This window comes from Herpailurus yagouaroundi, unplaced genomic scaffold (assembly GCF_014898765.1).
Source record: "Herpailurus yagouaroundi ecotype Mexico unplaced genomic scaffold, PumYag 28, whole genome shotgun sequence".
NCBI lineage: Eukaryota > Metazoa > Chordata > Mammalia > Carnivora > Felidae > Herpailurus > Herpailurus yagouaroundi.
In genome coordinates this window covers 28,815,042-28,839,389 of record NW_024412376.1, presented here as the reverse complement: position 1 = coordinate 28,839,389, position 24,348 = coordinate 28,815,042, and the positions used below count along the sequence as shown (strand labels likewise).

Below are 24,348 nucleotides of genomic sequence, written 5' to 3'. Positions count from 1 at the left end.
AGGAAAGAAAATCTTTTATATTTCATAAAATGTTGGTATCTTGACTTTAATGTTCAAATTTTCCTTATTTAGATATTAGTTACATCAAAGTATGTCAAATACCAATCCAAAGATTCTGGGGATGTGTCTTCTTCCTGTACAATGCCACAAGAATAGGCTGAGCCTAGCAAGGATTTATCTGTAGTTAAGGCTATATTTGACAATACGGCGAGCTGGGCTGTGTTATAGATCTCATAGATCTTTGAATAATCATGTATTGTATTTTAACAGGTATTAATTGCCCAGGAAATTCATATTCCAAAGACTGTTGGCCTCCTTTGGGAGAATGATTAATATTTTGTAATTCTTATATACTACCACAAGGCATTAGAGAGAAAAAAGCAGAAAGCCAGATGTTCTGGTCTGAGACAATCTTAAGACCTTGGCGTTTACTTTGGAACTGGAGAGACTTTAGAGATGATCTGGTTCAATCCCTTCATTTTACAGATGAAAATCTTGAAGCCCAGTGAGATTAAAGGATATACCTGAAGTCACACAGCTCACTTACTGAGGATTTTGGATTAGGTCTTATGTTCTTAAATTCTATTCCTCTCTCAGGAGTGAGATGGTCATGAGTAGAGCTTAAAACTACTGTGGGAAATATATATATATATATATATATATATATATATATTTTTTTTTTTTTAATTAGTGCATAGAAAGAAGGAAAGAGTGACTAAGAATGATTGCAGATTGTAAACCAACAGAAAATTCCAGAAAACAAATACTTTCAAAATCTACCATTTTCTAGGTAGTATCTCAATCTATACTATTTGCACAATATTATTTGTTTTGTGTAATTTATAAACATTTTTGTATCTACATATTCTTTACTATAGGCAGATATTAAATTTACTAAAATTGATTAACATATATAGATATGATATATGTTATATATTATATATACTTATATATATGTTATGATATGTATTTTGTATGTATGCATGTCTGTATATATGTGTATTTTAATTGTATATATATGTACATATATAAATTCTACCCAAATGATATTTATTTAACACATTGTCTGTTAGGTACTGCAATAAGTGAATAAGTGAACAGTTTAACAAAATTCTATTACCTTACTTCCAGCAACATAATGTCTAGAATGCAAAGATAAAAAAAAAACCTCTCTGATATAAAGTACAATATGATAAATGCTACAGTAGCTATAATCATAATCAGTTTGAAGAACACAGGAAATGGACAGAGTAATATAGATGCAGCTACAGAATGATACTGAAAAAAATATGGAAAAAAATCCTTAAAAATAACAGACACAATTTGATGTGAGTTTAAATGAGAGACAGTCCTTGTAGGCATGTGTATGAAGGTGGGTGTTTTTAGTACAGGAATTATTCCAAGTTCACTTCTACCACATTCCACTTTCCCTTTCCAAGCTTGAGGGCACAAATCTTTCAATAGAAGAAGGTAAATTTTTATTCTACTTATTGAGAGGACTAAAACAACCATATTTTCTCTGATCTGTAGCTATGAGGACCTTGAAAATAATTTCACATAAAATTTACTTAGTTACCTAATGGTCTCTAGCCACACTTAAAATGATTGCCAACTGTCTCAGAGAATTCAACAAAAGATTTTTTTATATGTTTATTTATTTTTGAGAGAGAGAGACACACACAAACACACAAAACGTGAGCAGGGTAAAGGCAGAGAGAGAGGGAGCCAGAACCTGAAGCAGGCTCCAGGCTCTGAGCTATTGGCACAGAGCCTGACACAGGGCTCGAACCCATGAACTGTGAGTTCCTGATCTAAACTGAAGTCAGAAGTTTAACTGAGCTACCCAGGTGCCCCTTCCAAAGGTGGTTTTTGAAAGGACTTGTATTCTCTACCAAATATCATGTTAAGTATAAATTATGTCAAAGATTCAGACAATAGATTTAAAGATCTAAATCTATTGTTCAGATTAAAATATAAACAATGCATTATCTACTGTAGAAAACCAAACATCACTAATATGCAGGCATTGTAAACATATAAAATAAAGATTGGCTAAAAATTACAAAACTCCCAACTTGGAAACTAAATACTCTAGAGAAGTTAACTTTAAATTTTTGCCTAGATCTCAATATGCTTCCTTAGGAAAATACCGCCCTCATTTTTATTGTTACTTGTAATTTAACTTAATTCAATTAATTTTACTAAACTATTGCTGACTATTGATTTCTGTAGGATCCATGTTACATGCTGTGTCAGCCATGAAAATAAGATCATCTGTTCTTCTCCTGTGGGGACCCTAATTGACTGAGGGTCTTGGCTGCTGTGCTTTGAAATCTATAGACGCATTTGTGACCTGACCATGTTTTCAACAGGCTGCTCTGAGCCAGTGCTCCAGTCCAGTACTGATAGTAAAGCAGACCCATTCCTTCTAGAGGCGAGGCTTCTCTGAATGAGGATTTTGGCTCTAGGACTTCCGAGAGCACTATTAAATCTTCCAGATCTCTGGCAGTCTAGGATGTTTCATCCAAACTGACTTCCTTTTCTTTTAATTGTTCTTCACTCAGGGTCCGACATGCACAGGGTCAGGTAACACCCCCAGCCTTGCCTGTCTCCCTCCCCATTTGTTTTCACAGGTGTTCCTCCTAATAAATTTCTGCTTAGTGTCTGCCTTACAAAAGACCCAGAATAAAGACACGTGCATATAAATGATATGTAAGAATAACGCCCAGTTATAATAAGCCATATTGTGAAGGTGACAAAACTTCAATAGAAGCAATAAATTGTTATTAAACCAGAAGGTCAGCCCTCATAGTAAACTGTCAAAACTAGACTGTTCCTTGGCAACTCTCAAAAAACCTACTCATGTTGGTCAATGAATGCAACACTTTATGCTTCTACGATTCAGAAACAATTGGACTTCCCCAAAGGAATCAAAATAGTTTTTTTAAGTGCACTTTATTTTCTGATTATAAAAGTTAGCATGCCATTTTTAATTTTTTTTAATTTACATGATTTTCCTCTATCTGTAATAAGTCCTCATGTTTCTCCCCTTGTTTAGTATGACTAGCCATGGAACTTGTTGTAGTTGTCTTAGATTGATTAATAGAAATTCTCCAACAGACATAACCAAAAAGCCACTTATTTTTTAATTTTTTTTTCAACGTTTTTATTTATTTTTTGGGACAGAGAGAGACAGAGCATGAACGGGGGAGGGGCAGAGAGAGAGGGAAACACAGAATCGGAAACAGGCTCCAGGCTCTGAGCCATCAGCCCAGAGCCTGACGCGGGGCTCGAACTCACGGACCGTGAGATCGTGACCTGGCTGAAGTTGGACGCTTAACCGAGTGCGCCACCCAGGCGCCCCACCACTTATTTTTTAATGAAGTCAAAGATTTAAGAACATGTCTGTATCGGTCAGCACTTCATGCAGAAGATACAACCGACGGCTCTCAGTTGGAGGAACAATTTTATCAGCCCACTAGTCCCCATAAGAGAACTGCTGATGATAACCCTGAAGAGAGAATGAAGATCTAGAAAAGTCCCTTCTTTTGTTTCTTCCATCAGCTCTCAAGGGATTTATATACCCTCCTAGATTCTTCCAGCTCTTTGGGGGATTTTGGCTATTGACGGCCCCACTTGCCTGATGTAAGAAACTAAACATTCCTCAGTGTTTACTGAAGGGGTGAGCTGATGTTCAAATTTCTGTGCAAACTCTGCTAGCGTTTTCACGTTACAAGCTTTGCCTTCTTTATTTCTTTAAAACTGACTGTACACATCACTGCTACTGCCACTTGTCTGACTTGACCAAAATGGTTGTGTCCTTCACTTCTAATAGAAACGTGTTGGCATTACCTCTGTGATAGCACTTACCATAATGAATTAAACAATGTTTATATACTAAGCTATTTCACTCAGTTATGAAGAACTTTGTTGAAACACATGAGTTAATGATTTCTGTATCAGAATCTTCCACCTATGCCTATGTTTATCTTCAAGGGTCGATTACATCCATCAAAAAATTGGGACATTTCATTTACTAAGAATAATAAGAATTACCGGCTCTTATAGAGATAGAAGAAAGTAAAACCTTCCCCTAACTGGTTTCAAGATTGCAGAAGAAACTTTCTGAAATATGTGCAAGTGGCTTCCAGCAATTACATTCAATCATTCCCTTACTGAGCATTCCTGTGCCAGACAAGGAGCTGTGGGCTAGGGATAACAGTACAACGATTATGATTCTGTTTGTTACTAGGAACCTTACTTTCATGGGGAAGATAAATATGTGAACAAATAATTTTTGAAAACTGAGTTCTACTGTCGTATACACTTGCATAGAATTCTATGAAAATGCAATTATCAAGGGCTGAAATGCTTCAACAGATGAGATTAGGCACGGAGACCCTGCAGCATAAGAGAGCCTGGAATAGTAGAGGCACTGTGAACAGTCTGTGTGAAACACAAGATAAATATTAGGAAGTAGCAGATGGTGAGGATGAAGAAAAAAATGAAAAACCTAGGTCACAAATGTCTTCAATGCCATGAAAAACATTCTGGTATTTCTTTTAAAGATAATGTATGTTACTGTCCTATTTGAAGCATTGGTTTGATTCTAAATGCAATATGAGTAACAGGGTCAATTAGACAAATTAGGATATATTTTTGAGTAGAATCAATAGCACTGGTTGATCTTGTGAAAGCGTGAAGTGAGATGGTGGATGAGTAGTCCACATATACGCAGAAGTCACATGGCAAGACATGGGATGGGGAGAAAAGTACCAACTGACGTTTTGTTTTGTTTTTAAATCTATGTTCAAGTTTCTTTTTTTTTTTTTAATGTTTATTTATTTTGAGATAGAGACAGCAAGTGTGAGTGATGGAGGGACAGAGAGAGAGGGAGAGAGAATCCCAGGCAGGCTCCACACTGCCAGCATGGAGCCCAATGTGGAGCTCAATCCCACAAACCGTGAGATCATGACCTGAGCTGAAATGAAATCAAAAGTTGGACGCTTAATCAGCTGAGCCACCCAGGCACCCTAAGGGGATTATACACTTCTGAAGGGGAGCACTTGCCTTTTTGTCTTGGTGATGGAGGACCAATTGTCTATAAATGACTGTGTGGGCAAAAATGGCAAAGGCAAACAACTCGCTCCCCAGCCCCACGCACATCAAGGCTGTTTAGAATAAGGCATGTGTGCAAAAATAGCCTACAATAGGGGGAATGGAGTTTCATTAAAATCAAGGAGGGTGAAGAAAAATGCTTTTAAAAGTCTGTGGGTGTAGGGAAATTTAACTCAAATAGCTGTCTATAAAAATAAGATAACGTTGAGGCATCTGAAGTGATTTTCTGCCTATGAGCTCCATCTGTCTGTTTGAAGTTTTTTACATTTATCTCTAAGTGGGCCAAAGTCTATACTTATTTTTTTTCTTTTATGTTTACAATGTACTAGCAAGAAAATAACAACTGTTACATACAAATAAATGAGCAGCTTATTGTACTGGATGTGTTCATGGTGAAAATGAATATACCATTCAACAAAAGCATTTCATCTAAAATCACTCATATGTTGCCTTTTAATTATCCTTTATCTCTTGCTGATGATTAAAAAAATAGGTTGCCCAGTTACCATCTTATATGACCACAGAATCGTATTTTTCCAATATCTCATGGAAAAAAAGATTATAAAAGTCTAAAGAACACCCAGAATTATATTTCAATTCTATAATTCATGAACTAAATGAACAAAAGATAACTGAATTGAAGTATATCACTACTGGACAAGGGTTCAAAAGTAAAATTAAATTGAAAAATCTAATGTAATGAATCACTATCTTAAAGATACTTAAATATTTTTACAGAGTACTTAATTATCACATACGAAGTAACATTTTGGAAAAGACAAGCAATCAACTCTGATATAATAGATTAGAAATGAAAATCCATATTTAGTAGTTCCTATCTCATACTTGAAATTGAAATATATATTGTATCCTTTCTAAAGCCTGTGCCTGTAATATTTTATAGTGAGTGTAAATAATGTTTTTAGAGTATATAACACACTGTCAGCCATGAAGGAAGCTCATAGATGATGGTATTAAACTGATAAGAACAGATACTACACTTGATCTTAGCCAAAAGGCCTAGAAGCGATCATAGATGATGATAAAAATGAGGAATGAGCTTGCTTGTTTTCCACCAGAAGTAATTTTTAAGCATTGAAAGCACCAGAACATAGCACCACCCAACTATTATAAAACATACATTATAATCAATATAATTTAATTGATTTGATGTCTTATAACACAATAAGCCATTGTTTATACATTAGCAATGAACATCTCTCAAAAAACATCCCATAAAACAAATTTCAGAAATATGTCTGACCAAACAATAGATTGTGCAAAATCTCTCCACAAAACAAACACACACAAGGGGAAATGTTAAATGGAAGTAAGTGTGTATGTACTTGTGTTGAGGAATTGGGTCAGATGGGTGTCTTCAACAGAGCAAAGTTTTTAAGAACATTCACACACAGCACTCCAACCAGACTATGCAGGTTTGTGTCCAGCTTCATGATGTAATAACTTGTGTGACGTTGAGCAAGCCTTTGGATTTTTCTGTGAATCTGTTTCTTTTTTTTTTATATATGAAATTTATTGTCAAATTGGTTTCCATACAACACCCAGTGCTCATCCTAACAGGTGCCCTCCTAAGTGCCCTTCACCCACCCTCCCACCCCTCCTACCCCCCATCAGCCCTCAGTTTGTTCTCAGTTTTTAAGAGTCTCTTATGCTTTGGCTCTCTCCCACTCTAACCTCTTTTTTTTTCCTTCCCTCCCCCATGGGTTCCTGTTAAGTTTCTCAGGATCCACATAAGAGTGAACACATATGGAACCCTGTGAATCTGTTTCTTAATGCATGAGATGGAATTGGTATGGTTGTTATGATTAATAAGCTAAACATGCACAAGATACATTCCGTTGCACAGATTAAGTAGTTAATAAACACCAGTTATTTTTGAAGTGATATTAAAAATATCTGACAACTTATAGGTCACAGGCACCAACCAATTAGAATGCATGGCAACCTGGTGTACACCTCCTCAATACAAACCCTGATTATTTAATACACACTTATATGTGCATGTGTAAAATATATGTGCATAAAGAGTGATTTGTAACCAACTGACATTTTTCGGTTGTTATTACCGCAAAGTTAAGTTATTCACATAACAAGTTATAGAGATATCCTTTAGTGTATCTAAAGATTATGTCAGGAAAGTTCTCCAGGTAGTGGCCAAAATGAGTTGGCTCTTTGAGAGGCATTTATTGATGCCATGGTCTGGCATATTTTCTATAAGTGATTGAAAATGGATTAGTGCCATTTTCAGAAGCTTCAGGTCCTGTCAGAAATAGATAATGCCTAACAATACAATATATGCTAATATTAGAGTCATAGAGAAAAAAAATGACTTTGCAGTTCATCTCACAATGACAAGGCTATGTTTGATTTTCCTTTTTTTTTAAACCATAATAAAAAAAAGAATAACCGTAATGTTCCTAGGGGGTACCTAAAACAAACATTTCATCATTGAACATGTAAGGGATGTATCAACATACAGATTTTTGTTCCATCCTTTATCTATATATCATCTATCTAACATCTATCTAGCATCTATCTATCATCTATCTATCTATCTATCTATAGCAGCTAACACAATGAGTGTAATCACATATCTGGACTTGTTGATGAAATATTTTATTTTCTCTCCTCCTACCCCTACAGAAAGTCTCTGGCAGTCTCAGTCTCCAAAAGAATGGGGATTTTTCTTGTTCTTTTCATGCTGTTCTGAGTTTCCTAATGAACATCTACTATGCTGGTGGTTGTTGATTCTGTTCAAAATACTGATGTGCCTCTGGACCGGCCAGATAACATATCTAGATTTTATTTTGGAGATCCTTGTTTTTGCCACGTTTTCATCTCACTCTTGTGTGAAGGTCTCTATCATGGCTGTGATTTCAACAACTAACGGTGTTTTACTTCAAAAATTACACTATAGGATTAATGTTTACAGTGGCACATATTGAACATAATAGAAATAACTGTGAACAATTCTTTATTAATTCATTTTGAGTATGTACTGATATTCCTAGTAAACTGAATAATAAATTTTGAGAATGTTCTAACATTTACCTATATAATGCTCGTCAGGTAATAAGCATATAGATTTATGATTTGATTACTCTGATAGTGACACTAAAAAATTCTCCAGTATTCCATTTGATAGATATTTATTTAGATTTCTTCTATGCCATCTTTGTTACAGGATGTTTTTACTCAAACTATTTCTCACCAGAGAGAGATAAGGCACTCAATACAGCTACCCACAGTTTTGTGAATCATCAGTCCTCATGATTGACAACAAAACAAATCAAGACAAAACACACTATCCTTGGTTTTGAACTTTTTCCTATATCTTGTTTGCAGAAGACTATGATTTGCTTTCTCTATAGCACCAATATTAAAACTTAAAATTAAGGGGTGCCTGGGTGGCTCAGTCGGTTAAGTGTCCTACTCCAGCTCAGGTCATGATCTCACAGTTCGTGGGTTCGAGCCCTGCACTGGGCTCTGTGATGACAGCTCAGAGCCTGGAGCCTGCTTTGCATTCTGTGTCTCCCTCTCTCTCTGCCCCCCCCCCCAAAAACTAAATAAACCTTAAAAATTTTAAAAATAAACCTCAAAATTAAAATGAACAAAAAAACCCAAAGTTTCCTGAGTTTTATAAGTTATTTAATAAACATACTGAATATCAACTACAGATGAAGCTCTTCTTTGCTGTGTTATAATTTGATAAATTCAATTAAAAAATTACACTCTTTAGAGAAATATTAGCCATGGGGTGGGTAGGGTTCTAACTTACTTATAAACCTTACTAATTAGTCAATAGTGCTATAAACTAGGTTAGTAGTAAATTGAAACTGAGACACCTAGGGGCTCCTGGGTGTCTCAGTCAGTTAAGCATCCCAACCTGCTCAGGTCATGATCTTCTGGTTTGTGAGTTCAAGCCCCACGTGGGCTCTGTGTTGAAAGGTCAGAAGCTGGAGTCTGCTTCAGATTTTGTGTCTCCCTCTCTCTCTGCCCCTCCTCCTCTCATACTCTGTCTCTGTCTCTCTCAAAAAATGAATAAAACATTAAAAAAAAAAAAACCCTGAGACATTTAATGAAATGTCCAGTCCAATACACATTGCTTTGAACCAGAAAAAAATCACTGAGTAAATGTCTCTAGAACATTTTCAGAATTTCATGAAAGATATAAATTTCAAACAAACATTCTAGGAGATTTATAAAGAAGTCCACCTGAGAAAGGAAAAAAAAAAAAAACTAGATTCTCTAAATCTTAGAAGAATTATAATATTCCCAGGGTTCAAGGTTTTGTTCAGTCACAAGTTTCAGTCTAATCCTAAATGAAATAACAAGTTTCTCTCTGAGGAAAATCCTAGTGAATTTTCTTTTCTTAGCACTTAGAGGAAATGTGGATTCATGCAAACCATAGAGATAGGTGCCCAGATTGAATAAACCAATGGCCTCATCTGTAACCATTGTAATTTAAAGGACGCTGAGAAAACCTCGACAAATGAAGCCCTATAGTCTCAGTGTTACTCTTGAGCTGCCTCAAGTGATCCAAATATCTTCAAACTGAGTCATCTTCTTAGGATGTTACACAAGTGGTTGATAAATAGCAGCTCCTTATCTCCATAGCACTAAAGCCATGGAGAAGTTTTCAGTAAGCTACAAACTGGGACTTGACTCATTGCCCTTTGCTCTTTTATGCAGAATCACCATGCCAGACAGGCATTCAGAGAAACATTACTAAATACACGACTTTTTAACAAATATTTACTGAGTGCTAATTTGTAAAACTGCTATAGTTATAGTAACTATACCATCACAAGAAATTTGTCAACCCAAAGAGGTAGGAAAATAGCATTTGTTAATCACCTATAGTGTGCCCAGAACTGCACAAGATCTTGCAACCAACTCAAAATACTGTGAAGTGAATGTCCTTTACAATAGGTATATTTTAGACATGAGGAAGCTTCCTCTTAGACTCTTTCTTTTGTGAGTAATAGGATATGCACTCCAGACCTTTTAAAAGGAAAAGAATATGGGGATTCATACAGATAGAAATTCTAGAACCAGATCAAGCATAGCTGAAATTTGGCCTAGAGTCATATTAATATAGACCATATTTTTTCTTTGTATATTGGTTCTGCCATCTTCTATCTTGATTTCAGGTCTGGGCTTCACATGGTATGAAAAGAACGGCTGATGCTTTAGATCTCCCAGACCAGCCTACACAGAAAAACAGAAGCTGCTTTCTAGAAAGTCCCAGAAAAATTTTTCATTGTAACATATGGGTTCTGAGCGGGTTACACGCCTATGTCTGAACTAATTATTATAGTCAGAGAGAATTTGGGGACGTATTTGTCTATCTCTCTGTACAGGTGCTCTTCCTCTTCAGTTAGTAAGTGAATAAACATTTGCAAAAGACATGGACCTAAGAAGAGGGAGGGCGAATCTGTAGCAGACAGTTTTCTTTTTAAAAAATTTATCTTGAGAAAGTTTATTTTAAAGATTTTGAAGAATCACACCCCATTGGAGTCTGCAGAGAAAAGCAGGGAAGAAATGAAAGTGAAGGTGAGTGGGTAGGGCTTTCCCCTCCAGCCACCCCCACCTATCTCTGTTAAATTAACCTGGGTTGACATTTATTTCTTTTACATAAAGACTTCAACTTCGACATAGGGTTCCATTGCTTTAGTAAGAGAAAAAGAAAGAACACTAATATTTTAAAACTAGGTGTCAGTTGACCTGAATATGGACATAAATTGTGTGTAGTTGTAGGTGAAGAAGGGGGAGGAGTAAGCGAACAAAATCATTCCAGCGAATTAAAGATAAACTAATATTTGAAACAAGCAACATTTCTGGATGAGACACATATCCCTAGCAGACAAATTTTTTAAATGTCCTTTACAAAGTTTAATTTGCTTAAAATTGCACTGTAGTGGGTGGTAGCATCTGAATTTGAATCTATATTATTATCATCCCAAATTGTGAGTTCTTTTTAAAAAAAATATCTTTTAATTTTTATTAACTGTTGTGATATTCACATTGTACTATAGGAACATAAGATAAAGTTTGTATTCCCTTTCCTATTGGAATCTAGAATAATGTCTGGCATGTGAACAGTTCAGCTGCGTTGAAAGAATAAATGAAATAAACTAACAATTGAGGTGAGGTTGGTGCACTTAACAAGAAGTAAGTTCTGAGGAGAGTGCTAGCATAAATGACAGAGGAATAGAAAATGTTGCATGAATTGGAGTGTTTTGAGTTTGGCCAGAAGATGGACATATATTAGGAGGGTCTATATCAGAATCAGAGAGAGCCCCTTAGATAAAATGAATGGTTAAGTGGGAACAGGAAAGTATGGTCCATTCGCTGGACCATAAGGTATGTGCAGATCAGTCCTAGGAGTTCAGATCACTAAGGAAGTGGGTTCAACGTAGTTTGGACTTAACCTATATGCAAAAGGAAATATTTTAACATTTTTTTTCTCCCCAGTGCAGAACTATATCATCACAGCTAGGAATTCAGGAAGAGGGATGTAGTGGTTCTCTGTTTAGTGAACTGAAGTAGGGAGAAAAAGCAGTAAAGAGAAACAGTGAAGACTTCATTGCATTAGCAAGGTGCGAGATAAGGAAGCTCAGCTTAGGGCTGTGTCATGAGAGTGGAGAGGAGCAGATTAATAAATAGACATTATGAAGTTAGACATGAGCAGACAGCAAAAAATTACTGTGGGGTCTGTAGGGACTGTAGACACCACATCATATTTTTTTTCCTCTATCCCTTCTGAAATCATTTACCTTTGGAAGAGGAAAATCAAACTTATCTAAGCAAAATTAAATACTGTGTTAAAGGCCCCAAAGGATCTGAAGAGCTACTTTCCAACCTAGGTCTTGTGCGAGTCTCACACAAATGAGAGAGAACGAAAATTCAGAATGCCAAGGGGACTCCAATTAGGGAAATTATAAAAAATTTTATCAAAGGTGGCTTTGAGATGAGCTCTGAAGGGTTTATTGGGCAGATGATGAAGAAACAAGGCATTCTGCAAATAAATGCAGATAGGTGAGAAAATACGGTGTAGGTTTGCTGTGAAAAGGAGAGTTTAGTTGTAGCACAGGTGCATACAAGAGAGAGAGGGAATGTTTTAAAGGTAAGTTTAAGATAATTTGTAGAGGACATCAGTCATTAAGGTTTACCTGAAAAGTGAAAAAAGGACTTGAACACTAAAATGTATTAAGTGTTAAGAAACTAAATTTAGACACAACTGAGTTTATAGCTGGTTCCAACACTTATTAGTTAAGTGATTCACCATATGTAGAATAGGGATAAAAATTTATGTAGGTGCTAGTTTTAAATGAGGCAGTGCATAAAAATTCTGAGCTCATTGTCTGGCATAGAATAAGTGCTCAATGTTTCCTCATTACTCTTAACACATTATATAATAACCATAGTAATAAGAACAAAACTATAACCAAGCAATGCAACCTGAGGGTAGATTAATGATAAAGTAAACTCACACTTGACTTCAGAAAATCAGACTTTGCTACTATATTAAAATAAAATTGTAGAAAACCACTTTAAATGATTATTATACATAGGACCAGAGGAAAGTTGGACATTAATCATGAAGCTGCTAGGCATATGAATAAGTGGTAGTCATGTATCTCCTGTATTTCTAATGAATTTCCCATGTACCTGGGCTTCTTTTTCTTAATATTTTAATTCCTTTATTTCCTGATAAAATTCAAATTCTTGATTTATTTATTCGCATACTTTTAGGAAATCATTATGAGTTTATCATAATAAAAAAAGTGAATCTCTTTAAATTATTTACCAGAATGACTTACATTTTAATTTAATGATATTGTTTATATTTAACTAGTATAAATACAATAAAGAAAAATATTTCCCTGGTGAATTTGAAATTTTAATAATGACTTCATAATAGGAAGATTAAATATAACGTATCTGCCTTCTGTAAAGCCAATATTATGGTTATCCAAAAGTGTTTTCAAGTATTTAAAAGTTTTAAAAGATGGTAAATGGATCAACGTGAATTCAGATAAGTGGTAAAAGTATCAAAAAGATTATCAATACATCTTTATATGATGTTGTCAAGGCACAGACTTGAGTCAGGAAATGAAAAATGTAAAAAAAGGTTAATGTGACCTCTCTTTTTATAAGGTCTCTGATAATGATGATACCTATGATATATCTCTTTATTCATAAAGCATTCATTATTAAGTTATCAATATAATGTATATCTCAAAATGACTGCTGCTAAATAATTTCTCTTCTATCCTATTTTTGTAGTGTTTATTTTTAGAGAGAGAGAGAGAGTGCAAGCAGTGGGAGGGGCAGGGAGAGAGGGAGAGAGAGAATCCCAAGCAGGCTCCTTGCTTTGACATGGGCTTGACTCAGTGAGATCATGATCTGATCTGAAATCGAGTCAAACGTTTCACCAACTGAGCCACTGGCACCCCTCTGATTCTATTTCTTAAAAAAATAATTTGTGTCCAAAAAAAACCTCTCTAAATTATATTCCATTATGTTCCAATGTGAATAGTAATTTGGACAGAAGTAAGGTTTGATGTCAAAAATTACCAAACAAATTAAGGCTATAAACAAGGAATCCTAGAAGACATGTCTAGCTCACATAAAGATATGTGTACCTATGATCTACTAAAAATATTTCTTAACATCATCTTCCTATGTAAACTAATAATCTATTTTCAAATTATTTTCATGTATTAATTAAATAAACATTGTCCAGTTTTTTAATAAAAATTTTTCAGATGTTCCAAATATTCTATTATTTCATATTTGTGCAGCCAATTTTTGAACAGAATTTAAATAATATTCACTTTAAATAAAAACATTAAAATATTTTCTATTACTCAAAGTTGATGAGTAATCTTGATTTACATTACAGGGGAAAAAATCTAGGTTATTTTAGGATTTTCTTGGCTTAGTTACATAAATCAGCCACTACTTTCATAGCACATGCAAACTCTGATTCCCTTTCGTTTCAAAGAACTAAAAATTGTATTTATGGATGCAAATTACATAAGCATAAAAGTAAGCTTCTACATTATGACAAAAAATGAATTACCGTAATTTCATACAGTTTTCCTTGAAAATCAATTGTCAATATAGAAAAAAAATCAATAAGTATTCATTATCTCCCCCAAATAAAAGAAAAAAATGGAAGATAAGAAAAGTTTCCTTAGTATAGAAAAATTCAGCTAACCTCAGTCTGAACAAATACAGACATTTTAACCATAACTAACCCAGCTAGCAGTTTTATAAGTCATTTAAGACAAGTGTCATTTTTATCTCCTCTGAAGTTAGCTATTTCAATACATTTTGTGAGATTTATATACCTACACAAAACTAGTGTGTATACCAAAGGATATAACCCTGGAAGTTTGATATTTGTTGCCTGGTGTTCTTATTCTACTCATGAGGTCATGTTGAGTATTTCCATTTATGACTGTTTACAGATGAGACCTAATAAGCAGTTTCTCTATATATCTACTAATTTGGTTGGTTTTTCTGTAAAAGTACATTTTAAAGGCTTCTGATATCATTAAGTACCTTACTTTTGCTTGAACCAAATCTTAAAGAACTCTAAAACCTGAAATTTTGCGGCATGGTTACTTTTTCAAAAAGGAGAAGCAAAAGCTAGAACACTGCTACATAACAAGTGAATGATAATTTAATGGAAAAAAAAAGGAATGCATTTGCATTAAAATTATTCGATTGGCTTACAACAACCAGTTCCTTTTTCCTACATGGATAGCCATAGTACGACAACATCTCACTATCTCACTGTAAATATACAGCTAGATTAAAACAGCACAAAATATCAACTTGGGTAGATTCACAGTGAATAGTTTTGACAGTCTTAAATCATTGTAGACAGAGAATATAAGTGCTACCAATGTTGACCATCTAAAGACAGCCCCCCACTACCACCACTAATTATACAGTTAAATTAACTTTGTTTTTGTAATTAACCAAAACTGAAAAGTGATGTATACATAAAAAAGTATTTAGCCACATTCAGAGAAAATTTCCAAAATGTTTTATGACAGTAATCATTAATTTATGCATGATTATCAAAGATAAAATTATTTATTTAACAGTATTGCTTTGTTGAGCCACAGTAAGTCTTTCATTCAAAAGGGAGTTTTTGTTATGCTATGATACTTGTATTTAAAGTTTTAGTACTTTTATCAAATGTTTCAGCAATAAAAATTAATGAATTCATAAGATATTCTGGTAAAAGATATCATCTTCTTTCAATAGAATAATAATATAGTCACTTCAGATAGAAGGAATTAGAAACTCCAATATACATTATTCTTTTGTATACACATTTTATGAGATCTAGTTAATGCTTTATAAGCTTGATTCAAAATACTATAATCTATTAAATATATGCATGAAATAGGTCATGGAGTGCATATATTAAATTCACATAAGAAATTACTTAAATTCTCAGGATGAGCTCTACCCCTCACTTAATGTATTGCATTATATCTTCACTTTTTATATGTTTATTTACTAATGTTTTTAAATATTTTTATTGTTTATATATATATATTTTTTTTGAGAGAGAGAGAGAGAGAGAGGCAGAGTGTGATCGCAGGAGGAACAGAAAGAGAAGGAAACACAGAATCCAAAACAGGCTCTAGGCTCTGAGCTGTCAGCACAGAGCTTGACACAGGGTTCAAACTCAAAAGTCACAAGATCAGGACCTGAGTCCAAGTTGGTTGCTTAACTGACTGGGCCACCCAAGTGCCCCTGTTTATTTACTAATCTTAATTGTTACCTGAGTCTGTTTTTACTACCAAGCAAAGAGAGCAATCCATGTAACTTTATCATTGACTCATTTAAGGTAAAATAAGTTAGATTTACCATTTCCAGCAAAACTCAAAATCATATGTGACAAAGAAAAACAAGTACAAGTATGCTGCACATACCCCACAGCTGTCACCTAACAAGAATACTGGGTCCTATCAAATGGAAAGACCTATGTTTTACTGAACACTTTGATGAGTTAGCATAAGGATCTCTGAGAGAAGCAAGAGCTATGTTTCTTTGCATAATAAAACTCAAGAGGCAGATCTGCAATGTAGTGTTTCTAAATAACATGTTATTCTTGCTCCATTGATTTCTTCCTTTAAAAATTCTATAGAATGAGTCTATTTAGGGGCTTTATTAAATCCTAGAAGTTGGAGTCTACTAATAACATCTGTACAAAACTTTTCCTTTTTTAAAATAATGAGATTCCCATGTTTTAAATACAGTTTGCCCTTTAAGTCAAATATTGTTTCCCTATACAATAAAAAGAAATTACAGCTAATATGAGCTACTAAGCTAAGTGTATATGTATCCAAAAGAGATGCTGGTCTACTTGGTTCATCCACTTTGGACACTAGGCCTTGCTTATTTATTTATTTATTTATTTATTTATTTATTTTTACACAGGGTTCAGATAGTGCAAAGACCTGTTAATATAGGACAGAGACCAAGCAGGGAAGCAGACCGTGTTCTCTAACTCGAGAAATAATGATGATAACACACTGAATACACACACATACGTGCACACACACACACACACACACACACACACACACATCCCACTTGGCTGCAAGCACACCACTTGGTTTTCTGTCTAAGCATTTTACACTCCATGTGTGTATCACACTAGTATGGTAAAGAAGGTTGAAAGTAAAAAGGTAATCCAGTAACCTTAATGAAAAATAAAAATAGCATTACAGATCCAACTTGAAGGGTATAGTGTATTTATACTTCTTTAAAAGTAAGATGAAGAAATCTGTCAAGTGTTTATTCAGAAGAAGCTTTGCACCCATGTAAGAATGCTGGAAGGTTTTCCAGCAATGATTTGTACATATGTATTCAGACATGCTCATAAATCTACATATATGTACTTTGTTTAATAAGCAACTTATGAATGTCTTATGTTTTTCAGATACTGCACTAGGCTCTGTACATGTAAGGATCCCAAGATACAGAAGGTCCTGACAATCTACAGTGTGTGTTTGTGTGGAGTAGAGAGGGCAATGAAGAATTTCAGAGACACTGGGAAAAGAGAAGGCCAAGGTTTCAGAATTTATGAATGTTTCAGATATTTACTACGTAAGAGAATATAGATAGAAAGAGCTCCCACTCCTAGGATATTTAGAATCCTTCTAGTTTGTTAGTTTATTTCTTTGTGGGAGGAATTAGCATATAAGGATGAATGGAGTAAAAAAAAAAAAGAACTTCCTTAAACTGTGATTTTGTGAGCTCTTTAAGAATCATTTTGCAAAACAATTTTAATTGTGGCTTCTCATCCTGAGATTATATTTTTCCTAAAAATGAATTGCCCAACTGATATTTTCAATTTCTAATGTGCTAGGATTTTAGTGTAACCAGACAATTTTACTGCTAAAATTGTATCTCCTTACACCTGGCCTATCCATGAATCAAGTCACAAGTGTAGAGTTGTCTTGATAAATGGCTAACCGTATATATAATTTTGCTTTAACAGATTTGATAAAATATGAAGAAGAATGATATACTTTACTTTAACTTTCACTTTCACAGAATGTTTATTTTTCCCTTGGAGAAGCTTCAAGGAAACATAAATCAACTCCAATCCCTTCTTAATCATTTCCTGGTTGTAATTTATAACAGAAAAGGAGTGCTATATACCTCTCTCCAGACTCACAGAATAGTGCCCGTTACTTGTTATTTCAGTTTTCTTCATCTCTTGCAGTGGAGCCATAGTCATCGGCTGTGCAGGAATTATGACTGATCCGAAACTGGATAAGCACTGAGCCTCTTTTCCACATTTGACTGCAACCCTCTTACATTACACTCTTCATACTCATTCGACTTTTGAGGGTCCTAAAACAGTACCTCCAACTACCCTTTCCCTTCCAGCCCACCAAAATTGAAGAGTAACACTGAAGTCCACTAACCATGGAATTATCCAGTTTGAGATATTTATTCAACACTGACATCATCTTGGCGTATGTGGTAAAGAAGGAAGGAGTTTTATAAGGAAACTTTTGGAACATTGTTTGTTTGTTTGTTTGTTTTGTTTGGTTTGGTAGGTCAGGTCCAGAGGAAGAGAAAAATGTGGAAATTGGCATTTTCAAATGTTATATAATAGATACCTTATTCATCTTATTGCTTATCAATGTAATCATTGATTGAAATAACACACACATACACACACACACACACGCCCTCCAGAGTTCAAACATTAATTTTAAGAAACTACATAATCAACCAATCAACCCATAAAGTAAAATGCTAGTAAGAAATATTATCAAATTTCCCAGCAACTCCATTCTCCTCTCAAGAAGTAGAAGCACTTTAAAGGTAAATTTCTAGAGAAATATAACCCAAAGAAACAGGAGAAACAGAGTTTGAAATTCTAGGCAATATTATCAAATGGTGGTGTTGTTGAGGGTGATGTTAAGGTTAGGCAAGCCTTTCTTTCGAAGCATCTCAAACAGCATCATCGAAGTTGCTATCTCCCCTTTCTACTGTAGGACTACTCCTGAAGTAGCACATAGTCTAGAAATGACTTCCTTCTTGTATTTACTGTAAGTCTCCTGTGTGCCAGTTGAACTAGATGGTATTAAACTTGTCTGTAGATGCAGTCATAACTTCAGAGAGGACAAGAGATGGAAGACATGTGATCTGTAGACCTATAAGGGTTAGGCTGTAAATACACATTTTTTCCTTCATGTAGCACCTATTTTAAATTTTTTTAATGTTTATTTATTTGAGAGAGAGAGAAATCATGAGCAGGGGAGGGACAGAAAGAGAGGGAGACACAGAACTTGACCTAGGTTGCAGGCTCCATGCTATCAGCACAGAGTCCAATGTGGGGCTGGAACCCAAGAGCTGTGAGACCGTGACCTGAGCCTAAGTCAGACACTTAACCGCCTGAGCCATCCAGGCATCCCAATGTGGCACCTATTTTAAATTGTATCAAAGGTATTATTTTAGTCAGGGAAAATTTTAAAGAATTTCTTAGAGCCCTAAATGTTGTGCCCCTTTAATGGAGGTGAAACGATCTAGCTGTTACCTTCTTCCTTATCTTCCAATTACTTTTATTCATGACAGGTCAAAGGCTCTCAGAAAGACTTCTGCTAATTCCTGCATTTGTTGTAGTTGCTGGCCTTCTAGGTATCTTGCACTAAGCTTTATCAAGTTTCCTTGCTCTGAGCCACCTTGGCCCCTATGTAATTTTCTCTTTAGTCACCCCTCTACCAAGAATAAATCATTCTTTGGAAAAATTATGGAAGAACTTTCAAAAGGCAGGGGGAGTTCCATGGAATTATTTTGTTACTCATTGCTTGGATATCTTCCACTTCATTAGCTACTCCTCTTATTTTTTCAATTCTGCTCACCCGTTGAATCTTTACAGGGAAAATTTAAAAAAAACATATGATAATTTGATAAATCACTGCCAAACCTGTGTTTTTTGCTTTCTATACTTATCAGAGTAAAACTTGCACAGTAAGTTGTAATCTTTACGCATACTACAACACAACATTGACATTAAATTCTTTTCTCTTCAGAATGGTACCAAAAATTAAACAATATAAATTATGTAAATGTTCATTCTTTATGAATTTTAGTTGCTTTGAAGTTAATACAACCATTGTAATACGATCATTTTTCTGGGGGAAAAAAAAACTTGGTTTTAAATCACTTTTTAATCTCTGACTAATTTAAAAAATCAGTACACAAATTATAAAATCTCCCATGCATTAGCCAAATCATAAAAATATTAAGAGTAGAACTATAATATCATTCAAATATATTTATTTGCATTTAATGATATTATAATAACTCAGCTCTTTGGGTACAAGTTATGAGTACAATAATGAAATATTTTCCTTTACATTTGTAGAGCACTTTTGATTAAAAAAGAAAATTTTTTTCTTTTTTCTTTTTTCAGGGAATTTAAATTCCCTGAACAGTTGGAGGGGGGATATTGACCAACTCACACTCAAATGTATTAAAAATATCTATGCTAGAATTTTAATAACATTTTAAAAACAAACTTTCAGTCAATAGGTATTGAGTCAATCCCTTTCAGAAGTTGAGTAAGTAGTTGGAACTTTGGGGAAACACGATTATAATACACCTTCTCTCATCTTCCTGGAAGTTTAGTTTCATTAAAATAAACTGGATTCACAACTGGGGCTCACATATGCATATCTTAAAGAATGGCTGCACGCTGGTCTGGAGTTCTTTATTATCTTCTGGATAAGCACTCATATTCAAGAAAGTGGAAGGCAAGGACACAAGGTTGGTCCAGTAAACAGAAGTCAACAGTTTAAAGACCATTTTGATTTAGATCAAAGATAGCATGGCATTGATGTATCTGTTTTATCCCCGGCCTAGGACTCAGGTACCCTTCTGATTTCTACAGAGAAAAAAGGAATACATAAAACTAAAGGGGATTTTTCTCGAATAAAGTGTCACTCTATAAGATAAACTTAGAATAACTATATGTGACCTAGGCTGTGTCTCTCAAGGAATGGGAAGGAATTCAGCTGAGAAACTGAATGAGTAGATGGAACCAGGCCTTCCTTCTCAGATATTTTTAAAATGGAAATTAGTTTTTTGAAATGAAAATTCCTCAGGCCATTCAAAATGGGTGAAGAAAATGTGAAACATATGTACACACACACACACACACACACACATTGGAATATTACTCTGCCATAAAAACAAATGACGTTTTTCACAACAACATGGATGGACCTAGAGGGTATTATGTTAAGTGAAATAAGACAGACAAGGACAAATATCAAATGATTTCACTAATATATAGAATCTAAAAAGCAAAATAAGTGAACAAACAAACAAAAACAGAATCATAAATACAAATAGCAAACAGGTGGTTTTGAGGGAGGGGCTAGAAAGCGGGATGAGTGAAATAGGTGAAGGGGACTTAGAAGTACAAACAGAGAATATGGTCAATAACATTGTAATATTTATGTATGGTGACAGATGGTAACTACACTTACCATGGTGGGTACTTTATAACACAGACAATTGTCAAATCAGTATGCTGTACACTTGAAACTAATATAACATTGTATGTCAACTATACTTATGTTAAAAGGAGGAAAATAAATTAGAATCTCAAGGACTTTTAAAGTACTGAGAATATTAAGCTGTCTTAAAAAGTGAACATCTTCCTAAATTTTGTGAAGACTGAATTTTTTAAAAATTTTTATTAAGTTTATTTATTTATTTTGAGAGAGACAGAGACAGCACCAGTGGGGAAGGAGCAGAGACAGAGAGAGGGAGAGAGAAAATCCCAAGCAGGCTCCACACTGCCAGCACAGAGCCCAACATGGGTCTTGAACCCACAAAATCGCAAGATCACGAACTTAGACAAAACCAAGAGTTGGATGCTTAACCAACTGAGCCTCCCAGGCACCCTGACTGATTATATTTTAAACTACAAGTTTATTTTTTAATATAGATTGATTAAGTAATTTTGGTTCTCTTAAATTCCTCAGTCTTGGTTTACTTTATACACTAGATTAAACAAGCTTGAGAATTATAGACACTAAAAAACGAAAAAGAATAAATAAAAGGAGAACAAAATGAGAAGAAGCCAAGCAGGGAAAAAATAGAGACTTTTAGCAAAATTGAAAGTATTCGCAAGGGAGCCCCTGCACCAATGTAAATTACGAGTAGAGTAGTCTGAAAGATGATTATGGGCAACATAATACTTAAACATTATTTCATTCCAGTCCTTAGAAAGAAATGAAGTAAACTAGCTAAGGTCACAATAGCCAATGGCAAATGGTGTTGCTGGGACATTCAGGCTTAAATCTATCTGACAGGAAACATAAGTACTTATTACTACTTCTACAGAATTCATGTGCTCTTAATGTTGTATTTGTTGCATCTCTGATATCATGTTAGATGTTGAGAAATCCAGTACATAAGAAATACAGTTCCCTCATTGCTATATAATTCCCTCAAAACTGTACAAATTCTGGTTTAGGAGATAGTGTAGTATTTTCTTCTTTATTCCCATTCTTATGAGATATGTGAATTAGGAGCCTACCAGTTTTTAGGCACTTAGAATATAAAATCCTGACACTTGTCCAAGAGCTTTTCAGACATTGGAGATATAAATTATTTGTAGTGAGAGTGTAGCAATCTGAGAGAAAATTAGATTAATGTGATGAGGGGTCAGAGGAAGGAAACTCATATTAATCCAACACATATTATGGGTCAGACCTTCTGCATAGCCTGGAAATATATACCAAGCAAAACAGTCAGAAAATAGTTTCAAATTCCAAAAAACACAATTTATAAAAAGATCAATCTTTGCAACACATATTTAAACACATGCCAAATTTGATTAGAAAAAATATGTTACATGAAATTGGTAGAAGAAAAGATTGTGTCTATCCGTCAGATTTTCCTAATGTAAAAAAATTTTCATTATGTTAAAAATAGTTTATGTTTAATGTTTTGATTTTGGAAATGTATGCTAAATTTTACTCTTACTCTTCACTTTAGTAATAGGAATAGTGAGAAGAGTAGAATAGTTGCAGTAGAAAATTTGACCATCTGCATTCATTAAAATGGGACTCCATATGCAAGTAGGATTGTAATTTAGTATAAATAAAGCAAAACACTCTTGCATTTCACTATGCATCCCTAAAAGGAAAAAGATTTAAAATATCCTCAAGCACACTTTCCAGTGTTTCTCATAATATATAGAAATAACCCAAATAAAATTTTGCCTTATATGTGTTCATATTATTAGGATGCTCCTCTAATTATTAGCTCCATCTCTAGCTATGTTGTAAGACCCTAAAGAGATGTTATGTTCTGACTGCATATGTATCAATTCTATAATTGTGCAATGTAATCTTGAACGTCAATTATAAATACAACCCCAGAAATACACATAGCACTTACAGCATTTAGACAAAGTTAAACTCTTGGCCTGGTAGGTATCTTACCATAATGAAATAATTTACTGGTTGCAGGGGAAAAGAAATACCCCCGAACTGTACACTATTAACCTGATTAGTGTAATAGACACAGAAAATTTGCTGCAAATAATTCCATCTTTAGTGCATTTGGAAAAAAAAAAGCAAATTTCAGAATAGTGTATTAAATACAATAATGCATAATAGGAAATGGGGTAAATAAAAGCAAGTTTTATGTGTTAAATTATTGATTAGTGATAATTCATCAATAACTTGAAAATAAAAAAGGAATAGTTGTTACTCATAACACTCACTGCCAATTAAATGAGGTTGTATCCTTATCAAGTGTATAAAAATATTTTTAGGTACCATCTCAAGTGGTACCATTTTTGGTTAATATGCTGATTTCTTCTGTATCTGAACTATTACAGTGCTTATCGTCAAATGTAAAAATTATGACTTTGATACAAACAATTTTAAAATATGCTGTATTTTCAACAAGTTCTACTTATTTTCCATAAAACATGCAATAACTGTGACAGGCCATTACATTTTTTAATCACTTTATTGCTGAGTACACAATAGACACTCTGAAAGTAATGGTCAATTGCTTGAAAAATATGCTAACCTCTTTGAAAACATACTTGACTGTGCAAATGACAGTTTATATGTAATGTCTGACTATGAGCCACAAGTCTGATTTATTAATCCCCCTTTTTTTCCTCATGAAAGTTGAATTTCATAATCTTTCATAATTCTTACAGCTCCAATTCTTAGATAAGATAATTTCCAATTTAATACAAGAGAAATATACACAAGAATCAATAATGACTCATATAACATATCTGGAGCATTTCCACCTCATTCACTTGAGAAACAGAACGTATTAGTTAGGTTCAAATTCACTAACATTGCGAAGCAATACTTTAAAAGTTTTCCAAATAGATTATCAAGATACACAGTACCTGAAATTGTGATATTATCCAGCATTTAAGCCACTTCTATGGAACTTTGGAGTGACGTCATTCGAAGTTAATACTTTTCCTCCTCTTGTAAGTACACACAAAGATGGAGCACAATAACGTATTTCTCAAAGGGTAGACCTCAAACATTTTATTTAAACTTACTGTATACTTCCTAATACGGTTTATATTAATTTCTTATGGACATTTTTATAGTAATTTCCATATAGACGTGGTGTAAGAATGTCATTATAATA

At 34.2% G+C, this 24,348-nt stretch overlaps 1 protein-coding gene and 1 pseudogene across 6 annotated transcripts in view; both read right to left on the bottom strand.

Moving 5' to 3' along the window:
- FSTL5 (follistatin like 5) overlaps window positions 1-24,348 on the bottom strand; it is a 795,291-nt gene that overhangs the window by 30,066 nt on the left and 740,877 nt on the right. The gene's annotated exons all lie outside the window — the stretch shown is intronic.
- On the bottom strand, window positions 6,021-6,149 carry LOC121040531 (uncharacterized; annotated as a pseudogene).